Here is a 9,681-nt window from a genome sequence, read left to right on the forward strand (position 1 = left end):
AGGCGGTCCCCAGCGCTGGGGCAAGTCGCCGCCCCGCCCCCCGCTCCCAGGCATTCCGTCACCTTCCTGCCCCCAAACCCGTCCGCGTGAGTCCACGCCCTCCCCTCCGCGTCCCCACCCGCTCCTCCAGGCCCCGGCCCTTCCTCCGCCTCCTTGGCAACCAACCTGTCTCCCTCCCCTCCAGCACCAGTGCCCTCTAGCCTCTCCCCCATCGCCCGTGACGACACCCACCCGCAGGCACTGCCGCCTCTCCTCCTGTCCACTACCCCCCACCCCCGCACATCCCCCTACACCCTCCTCAGCTGCCTCACGGGGGCGTCCCCGCCCCCCACCTCAGCGGCTGTCACCAGGGTCGGTGACCAGCCCCATCTCACAACGCGGTGCAGCCAGCACACTGCCCTCTGGGAGGGTCTGGTCCTTGGGTCGGCCCCCACCCTGGCTGAGTGCCCCCTCGGCTGGGCTGGCCACCCTCCCAGTTGACCTCAGCCCCTCCCAGATTGCAAAGATGGCACCGGGCATTCTCCTTCCTGGCCTTCAGCCCCGCCCCAGCCCCTCCACTCTCCACTCGCCTCTGTGTCTGCACTGCCAGCTGCCCTGCGAGGACGCACTGGGAGCGTAAGGAGGAGAGGAACGAATGAACTCTGTCCCGGCAGGGAGCCTCCACTTGAAGCCAGGCCTTCCTGCCTCCAGCTTCCTGAGGGCCCACTAATCTCCATGGCAGAGGAAACCTGCACCCTCCTGGGATCTCAGATGCCCCCCAATGTCCCAGCCCACCCCATCTGGGCTTCCTGGAGCTCGGCCAGGGCACCAGAAACTTCTGAACCAGGGGCTGCCCCCATGACTTCGGACCTCTGCCTCACTCTTTGGAATGAGAAGACCAAACTTCTTCAGGACTTAGGCTGGAGGCAGATGTCAGCCCCCAGGGGTTTACTTCCGGACCCCAGCCAGATGCCCAAGTCACCTGGGCTTCTCAGTGCATCATCTCTGCTACCACTTAGACCCAAGGCCCTGTCCTGCCTCACCCGGGCCACCGCCGATGGCCTTACAGTCTCTTGTCCCCACCACCTAGCAGCCAGAGGATCATTGCCGGGCACTCAGACCTCATCTATAAATCTACCTTGGGTCAGACCCTCCCAGGCCCAGGCCCCTCTCCCCAGCAATGACCACAATTTCAGGCCAGTGGAAACCTGCTGTGAGTGAAAAATGACAAACTATCATTTTCATTTTACTTTCTCTTATTACTAATGAGGTCACTTCTCTGTTTAAAAACTTTGCTCGATTTAATTACATTTTTCTTCTTTCTTTTTACATACAGGAGCTCCTTTTACACTTACATATCATATATAATGAATTCAAATTCTTATAGACAAATGAATAATATTTAAAGAGGTTAAATCATGATTCTCATGCAAACAGAGTATGAACATTCCTAAGCTTTTACTTAACCATTAATTAACAAGGGAACCAGTAAGATGTGAAAAACAGTTCAAAGGAGAATTTGGAAGAGTCATGTATGGAGGTAATCAGGAATGTTGAATGAACTGCTAATAGGTGCAAAACTGGTTTATATTTTATAGGTCAACAAAATATACCGTTTAGGATTATCTTTACTGTAAGACAGAATTTAATTATACCGCAACTGTACAAAATTCATTTGCATTGCTATGGATGAGAATCATTTACCTTATAGTCAATTTTCTACAGGTTAACTTTTACTGTGTCAGAGCTGGTACTTAAAAACTTTATATACTACTCTTTGTTGTAGTCCTTTTATAGTTACAAAAAACTGGTAGTATAGTTAGTTATAAGGTTTTACAATTTTACAGCGTATTCTCTCTTGGATGTCCTAGAATGCCTTGACGATACACCTTGGTATGGAATATTGAGATGATTCTGTTCTTTCAGTTTTCCTGCTCGGCAGTCAGGAGACATTTCCAACCTGAGTACTTGCAGCTTCCTTCTGTTTAGTACATAACCAAGTATCAGTTCCCTTCCCTTCTCACTAATATCAGCTCTTGGGGCTCTTCCTGTGTGAATGAGGCAACCTCCAGATTTGTCCTCCTTGTTTCTTGATGAGAAGCCAGATTTAATTGCATCACAGTTCCCCCTCACAGAGCAATTCATTTTATTTTTCTCCAAACTTCTCAAGATGGTTGCTTTCCTCTGGCCTCAAGAGGTTTGACTATGCTTTACCTAGAAGTGATTTTACTTGGTTTACTCTGTTTGGGGTCTGTTGAGCTTCTTGGATTTGTAAGTTAATATTTTCTATTAATATTGAGAAGTTTCCAATGATTATTTCCTCAAAATTTTGTCTGCCCCAGTATCTCCCTCTCTTTCTGGGACTCCAATAACATGAATTTAGACCACTCAGTACTGTCTCCCAGGCATCTGAAGTTCTCTTTTCTCGAATCTTAGTTCTCTTTTTTCTCTGAGTCAAATACTTTCATCTGATTCATCTTCAGATTTACTGATCCTTTCTTCTGCCATCCCCAGAGTTGGAGCCCATCTAGTAAATTTAAAAATTTTTAATTATTGTCCTTTTCAATGCTAGAATTTCCATTAATAATTTCCACTGGTCTGTGGAGATTTCCCTATCTGTTTGCTCACTGATACCATATTTTCATTTAATTCCTTGGGCAGATTTTCTTCTCAGTCTTCTTTCATTCTTACAGTAGCTGCTTTGAAGCATGTGACTGCTGCTTCTGAAACCTGGGCCCACTCCATTCATATCTATTGACTTCTTCTGTGAGGCACACTTTCCTGTTTCTTTGATGGTCTAGTAATTTTGGGTTGAAAACTGGCTATTGGAGATAATACATTGTGGCAGCTCTGGAATCAAGAGCTGAGTCAGGGAAGCTCAGCAGGGGCCCAAGCATGCCAGGAATCATGGGTGTGGGAAGACAGGGGCAGGCCCAGAGTCCATCAGAAGGCTCACATTGCTGTTCCCTCTGCCCAGGCCAGTTTTCCTTACTAACTCTTTCTTACTGTGCTTGACTTGGCTTCGGAATCATCCTCTTAGGGAAGTTTTCCTAAGCATTCCGACCAGCAGGTTAGGACCCCTTGTTAAACATATACAAGTACTTTCTACAACTGCAGCAATTACAAACATGTTTGTATTTTCTTCATTCACGTCCTGCTCCCACACTCCACTGAAGATCAAGGACAAGGAGTATGTTGTTACCACATGCCTGGCACACAGAGGCACTCCACAGACATTTGTTTGATGAATGAATATTGCTCACTTTGCCTCCAGGGCTCTTTCCCTATTTGCTGTCTCACCAGCAACACACAAGAATGTTCATTAGTACTAGTACTTATAATCTTTTGTAAGTACTTTCTTTAATCTTTTTATAAGCTTTTCCAATCTAATAGCTGAAAAATTTATATTGGATTGAATAATTGAACCTTCGTAGATATAGTGGAAATCTGTCCTTTCCCTTCTGTAAGTTTCTTCCCCATATGCTCTGCAAATATTTTGTTGATTTGCAAGGGGATTTTTGTATATTGAGTTAGAACTCTTTTGTCTGGTATGTTTTTTCCCCAGTTTGTTATTTGCCTTTCAGCTCTACTTATACTGTTTTTTTTTCCCCATGTGGAATTTTATTTTTTTAGATAGAAAAACATCTCCATTATTTCCTTTATAGACCCTGATGTGGGTGTCATTGCTTAGGAAGATTTTTATCTACCTGAAAATTATGTAAGTAATTATATTTTCTTCCAGTGTATTTATGGTTTCTTTTTTTTTTTACCTTAAGATTCTTAATCCATCTCAAGTTTATTTTAGTGCAAAAAGAGAGATATGGATTTAATGTCATGTCATTTTTCAGAATGGTTGCCAATTTCTCCAGGAATGATTTCTTAAAAAATGTACACCTAAAGAGGGACACTTGCAACCCACACCTTCATTTCTTCCTAGGTTTTCTATTTTGGTTATTGATCCACACACTTCAATTCTGATCCCATGCTTTTTTTGAAAATGTTTGCTTTACACTACATTTTACTGATGTTGAAATCGACTTGAAATTATTTATTTATTCTGCTAATATTTATTGAGTTCCAACTTTGAATCTGACTCCGTTGTAGGTGCTGAAGATAAAGCAATGGCCAATGCAGACAAGAATTCTGTTTTCATGGCACTTACATTCTATTCAGACATCCATTGCTCATCCCTTCAAAATCTGGTGAACAGAAGGTAGGAGATAAACTCAGACATGGTACTATGTCCCCAATATTAAGAATGCACTAGTCCAGAAACCAGGGGGCATACACAGGCCCAAAAAGTAGGACTGACTCTTCTGCCATCCTCACAACTGTAGGTTTTGCTGGATTCGAGGTCTTGGTTCCCACAGAGGGGGGTTCTTCTGCCAGGGAACAAACTAAGAATTCCACTGATCTTGAGGCCTCTGATGATTGTTCCCTTTGCTAGCTCGTCAGTTCCCTCGTGCTAGTATACCAACAGGCAAAAAAACTATCATCCTACTGACAGGGTAACGGACGCTGATCTTCAGGAAGACCAAGGTTTGGGGATGGGAAGAGTACTTCTCAGAACTGGAGGATTCATTGGGTGCCTATTGTTGCTTCCAAGATGAGTAGGCAATAGCAGTGACTGCAGCCAGCAAGGAGGTGCCACCAAGGGCCTGGGTCCCTCAGAGAAAAGGGCTAGGTCCCCTTCCCAGCCAGGCACACTAGACCAGTTGAGATGCTTATGTGGAATCTGTGGTGGAGGACAGAGGGGATGGGTAGCAATCCCAGCCTCAGACTAGCTGCAGTAGTGGAGGCCGTACCTTGCCCCACTAATAATCTTCCTTTAAAAATGTGTAAAGCTTGCTGCCCGCCACCAACTTGAAGGGAACTCTGTGGCAGATTAGACCTCATCAAAGACACAAGCAACATTGAGGGATGCAAGGGGTAGACTGTATTGGACACCTCTTGTGCCCCATTTCAGAATCCTCTCAACCCCACCCCCCACTGCGACCAATTCACAGAACTTTGGTGAGCTTTGCACAGGTGAGAATGGATGGCACCTTAACCTTGGGTCCGGGCTGAACAGCCCTTGTTTCCTGCCCTGGTGCCTCTCTGAGAGTGTGTCTCAGCCCACCTGGGGGAACCCACTCTGCACTCACAGTCACAGCCCAGAAGGGCCAGAAGGCCATGGTCCTGGGGCCATCCCCGACCAAGGGTGATAGAAGCTGGTGGATAAAGTCTTCCCCCTTTTATGCCCTTAGACAGTTCTAAGGTGTATTTCATAGGTACCCCAGGAGTTCCCACAGGATCAAGTACCAGTCCGCACTAGCAGAGATCACCTGATAAAGCTCTCCTTGCTGGTTTCCACTAGGATCTCCTTTCCACTGCGCGACCTGCAGGCAAGCCTTGTCTCAGGCTCTGCTTTCACAGAAACCGGCATAAGGCACATGCCCTTGTGCAGACACATGACCAAAATCAAGCTCACCAGTTAAATGGATATAATGAGTGCCATGAGCGCTTGTTAACAGAGTGCTGGACTGGCATTGTGACTCTAGGTCTATGCTGCCCAGTATGGTAGCCGCTAGCCACATGTGACTATTTAAATTTAGATTTGAATTAATTAAAGTGAAGTAAAATTTAAAATTCAGCTCCTCAGCAGCCTTGGCCACAGTTCGTGCTCAGTCCTCACCTGTGCTAGTGGCTAGTGGCTACTGTACAGGTCACTTCAGAGACAGAACATTCTGGCAGGAAGTCCTGTTGGACAATGTTGTTCTGGATTATGTGCTCAACACCTGCCATTCTGTACAAGATTGTAGGTTGGAAAATGACAGACTCAGTATGCATTTGGTTTTACTCTGTTTCCAGCAACCAGAACAGCGACTAGCACAGAAGCAAATACTGATTTGGTTGAGAGGGAGGGAGGGGGAGAGGGAGGGAGGGAGGTGGACAGAGAGAGGGAGGGGGAGAGGAAGGGGGAAAGAAGGAGGGGGAGGGGGAGGGGGAGGGGAGCAAGGGAGAGTAGGGGAGGAAGGGGAGGGGGGAGAGAAGGAGGGGGAGGGGAGGGGAGCGAGGGAGGGAGAGTGGGGGAGGAAGGGGAGGGGGGAGAGAAGGAGGGGGAGGGGAGGGGAGCGAGGGAGGGAGAGTGGGGGAGGAAGGGGAGGGGGAGAGAAGGAGGGGAGGGGAGGGGAGCGAGGGAGGGAGAGTGGGGGAGGAAGGGGAGGGGAGGGGGAGAGAAGGAGGGGGAGGGGAGAGAGGGGGAGGGGAGGGGGAGGGGAGGGGAGGGGGAAGGGGAGGGAGAGGATGCCAGCCTCGCTGTGGGCCCAGAGGGCCCTGCTCTGTCCTGCCAGCTGAAGGAGACCCAAAGCCTGCCTTTGCTGCTTCCCCTGCGGCCCTCCTGCCCCTCGGGGCGCTTCGCACTTCCGTGTCTGAGTCCGTCTGTCCCGTAGGGTCTGGGCCCGATCTCCCAGCGGGCGGCACTGAGCAGCCCTGCCTGGCAAGTCTTGCCTGGCCTCTGCCCGTGAGTTCTGGAGACCCGGGCCCTTTCCTCCAGCTCGCAGCTCATTCCACGCAGCTCAGTGTGGGACCTCCGGCCAGGGGACAAAAAGGAATGAAACCGACGGGGTCCACGGTGGTCTGACATTGAACGGGAGAATGAATGAATGGGGTGAGCATCAGGCAAATGCTGGCATTTCCTGAGCACTTATTACGTGCCAGGTACCATGCGGCATGCCATCTGATCTCACAGAGGAGGACACTGAGGTGCGGAGGTCAAGGAGCCTGTCTGAGGGCACAGGGCCAGTGGGCAGCACGTCGGGGCGAAGCCCAGGCGGGCCCAGCACAGGCCTGCTGGCGTCTGCGCGCCCAGGACGGCGGCAGAAGGGCTCTGCGGGGCCCGAGCCAGGGCTCGGCTTCCTTTGCGCCCCCCACCTGGGTTTGAGGGGCTGTGATCCAGGCGCCACCTCGGCCGGCCACCCGTCCTGCCATGCCAGGCTGAAGGGTGGCAGCGGCTCACGAAGGGGGTCCTCAGCCCTCGGCTGCAGGCCCTGCCCACAACAGCAGCCCGCAAAGCCCCTCGCTAATTGCCCCTCGGGGGACGTGACCTAGCTCCTCCGCAGGGCTCTGTGGGGGCCCCACCATGTCCCAGGTGCTCGCAAGGAGCCAGGATGGAAAATATGACTCGCTTCTTCCCTCAGTGTGGGATTGCTTTTCCATTGCTAATTTCTAAGGAATCCGGTGAAGTAGTGGAAAGACCTAGCAGGCGGGAGATCTGCTTCTCTCCCGGGCGTCTTGGCCTTAGAGGAGCACCCCCAGGGCCTCAGTCTCCCCTTCGCCTGGTCAGAAACCAGGGGCTGAGATGCCCGGGTCCCCATCCAGTTCTGACTCGCTAAGATGCCCAGGGGTCCGTGCGGCCGAGGCGTTTTAAGGGCAGCAGCCGGCAGACATCTGGGGCTTACAGCCTTTCCGGGTTTTGTTTGTTGTCAAATGTGTATTTGGGAGTAAGGACCAGTCAACCATGACCTATCAATTTTACTTCAGAAATCACATTTTACTATCAGGTAAGCTACAAAGGACTCGAGAATTCAAAATGAGCTCCCGTCCCCAGCCACCCTCCAGAGGTCTCCACTTTGTCCCTACAACTGAGGACGTGGCAGGTGCACCCTCTTACCCTCTGACCCTGGGACTACTTGTCGGGCTTGCTTTCATCTTCACCTAAAGGTTTGTACCACTGCGATTGCCATTTTGCAGCCATTCTACCACCCGGCCAGAATCAAACCCACCCTGTGCCATCACTTTCTCCCAGAAGCCCTCCCTGACCCCCCAAGTCCTACCCAGGCGCCCTGCCAGGGACCCTCCAGCCGTGTGGACAGTGCGGCCCAACGCGTGTCCTGCTGAGGACAGCGGCAGCCCTGGCCCCTAGCACCATGCCCCATGGTGCTTGCTGCCTGGATTGTTCGGGATCGAGGCAGGGTGCCCGCTTCCAAGGCCAGAATCAAATGGCCGCCTCCAGTGCTTCAGGGCACTCTTCCTCCCTGGCACACCCACACCTGAACGATGCTGGGGCTGGGAAATCTGCTTTGCTCTGAGGGAAGGAGCGACCCACCCCAAGGCAAGTTTTTCTCACCTCCCCCATCTCTATTTCCTGCCCTGACATTTCCCTTAGCCAGACTGGCTTTTATATTTTATTTTTATTTTGGTGTTTCTGGTCCTGCTGGCCACCCATGAGGCACAGTGTATAAATGCAAAGATGCAGGAAAATTTGCCTGAGGGAGGGATTTCCCTACCGTGCATCTTAGCATCCTTGGCCTGTTAGAGCGCTTGCTCCACCTGGAGTGCTCTCCACTCGTCCTCCCCGAGGCTCAGCTCCTGCGGCCTCCTCCCAGGGCCAGCCTGGACCCCTCTATCACCTCTTCTGCCCTTCCACTCACCGCGTCCACTGCTGCCAGGGCTGCTGCCCTCACTACACCAGTCATCGGCTTCCTTACCCCTCCCTCCCCACCCCTCTTGCCTCCAGCAGTCTCTGGCTCTCCAAAGACAAGACAGGGTCTCCTACCCTTCATATAAGTGTGTGTAGGAGGGTCTGCCCCAGTGTCCAGCCTAAAGGGGAGGCTGGTGGGTGAGTCGGTGATATGAGTATCCTCCATGGAGTTGCTTTTGTCAGGCTTGCCTGCTTTCTCACCGACCACCTCTGTGAACATACCCCACCCTAAAAGGTTTTGTTTGTTGTCAAATGTGTATTTGCAAGTGTGCTGGTGATTGCCCAAACCAGATAACTCCGTATGTCAGACATGCCGGTGCACACCTGAGCTGGATAACACCACATGTGGACTGTCCCCCTTTATCTTCGATCCCTGAATGGATGAGCTGGACTATATGAGGGACCACACACAGAGCCCCTGTGGCAAGCTCGTCCCCGAGGTCCCTGACACCGGCCCACAGGTGTGTGCTCCGGGGCGGGCTCCTGCTCATCCGCCTGTGCTCCTGCGCCATCATGGACGCACCACTCCACTGGAACTGTCTCTACTGCATCGTTCTCCCCTGGGACAGATGAGAGGCTGATTGGGACAACCAGGACCCTGAACCATCCATCGTGACCAGTATGAGATGTACTGATCCGTGATATGTGTGATTTTTAGATATGCTTGATCCCCCCTTTGAGTGTTGTGTGAAAGGAAACTGCAGAATAAACCATGTGATTCATGCAGCCGTAAGGGTGTTAAGTTCATTACTCCATCGCCCTGCAGATCCACACTTCCTGACCCACTCACATAAGTCGGCCGCTTGAAACCGATAATGGCAGCCTGTTCGGGAGCCCAGGTTCACCTGAAGAACGCGGGCCTGTGCTGTTGCCATCCTGTAAAAAGTGATCCTACTTAACTCCTTTATATCTAAGAATGTTGAAGAATCTTTTGATCCTATCTACAACATCCTCTTTTAACACCTGGGGAAACTGAGGCCCAGAGAGGGAGTGTCCTTGCCCAGGTTCACCTCCTCTGAACTGGTCATCCCTGTTCTGAGCCCTCTGTGGCAGAACTGAGCCCCCCAAGACCCTAGTGGGAATGGAGGCATGTTGCACTTTCTGAACACATGCATGCACATATAGGGGCCTCCCTCACACCTGCGCAGCTTTGTGGACCCCCAAGGACCGACCCTCATACCCGCTGCCTCTACGAGATTGGCAAGCAGACACCAGACCCCTTATCAGATGAGGACACTGAG

General features: G+C 51.1%; 1 long non-coding RNA gene across 2 annotated transcripts; it reads left to right on the forward strand.

Moving 5' to 3' along the window:
* Positions 1–391: 391 nt before the first annotated feature.
* LOC118970283 (uncharacterized) lies at positions 392–9,156 on the forward strand. 2 transcript variants are annotated; one of them, XR_012121797.1, is made up of 5 exons: positions 392–1,192; positions 3,645–3,697; positions 4,084–4,192; positions 7,521–7,680; positions 8,732–9,156. It is a non-coding gene; the product is annotated as an uncharacterized lncRNA (long non-coding RNA). The 2 variants fall into 2 exon arrangements; XR_005058150.2 differs by having other exon boundaries at positions 7,521–9,156.
* Positions 9,157–9,681: the final 525 nt, after the last annotated feature.

Source organism: Manis javanica, chromosome 10, assembly GCF_040802235.1.
Source record: "Manis javanica isolate MJ-LG chromosome 10, MJ_LKY, whole genome shotgun sequence".
Classification (NCBI taxonomy): Eukaryota; Metazoa; Chordata; class Mammalia; order Pholidota; family Manidae; genus Manis; species Manis javanica.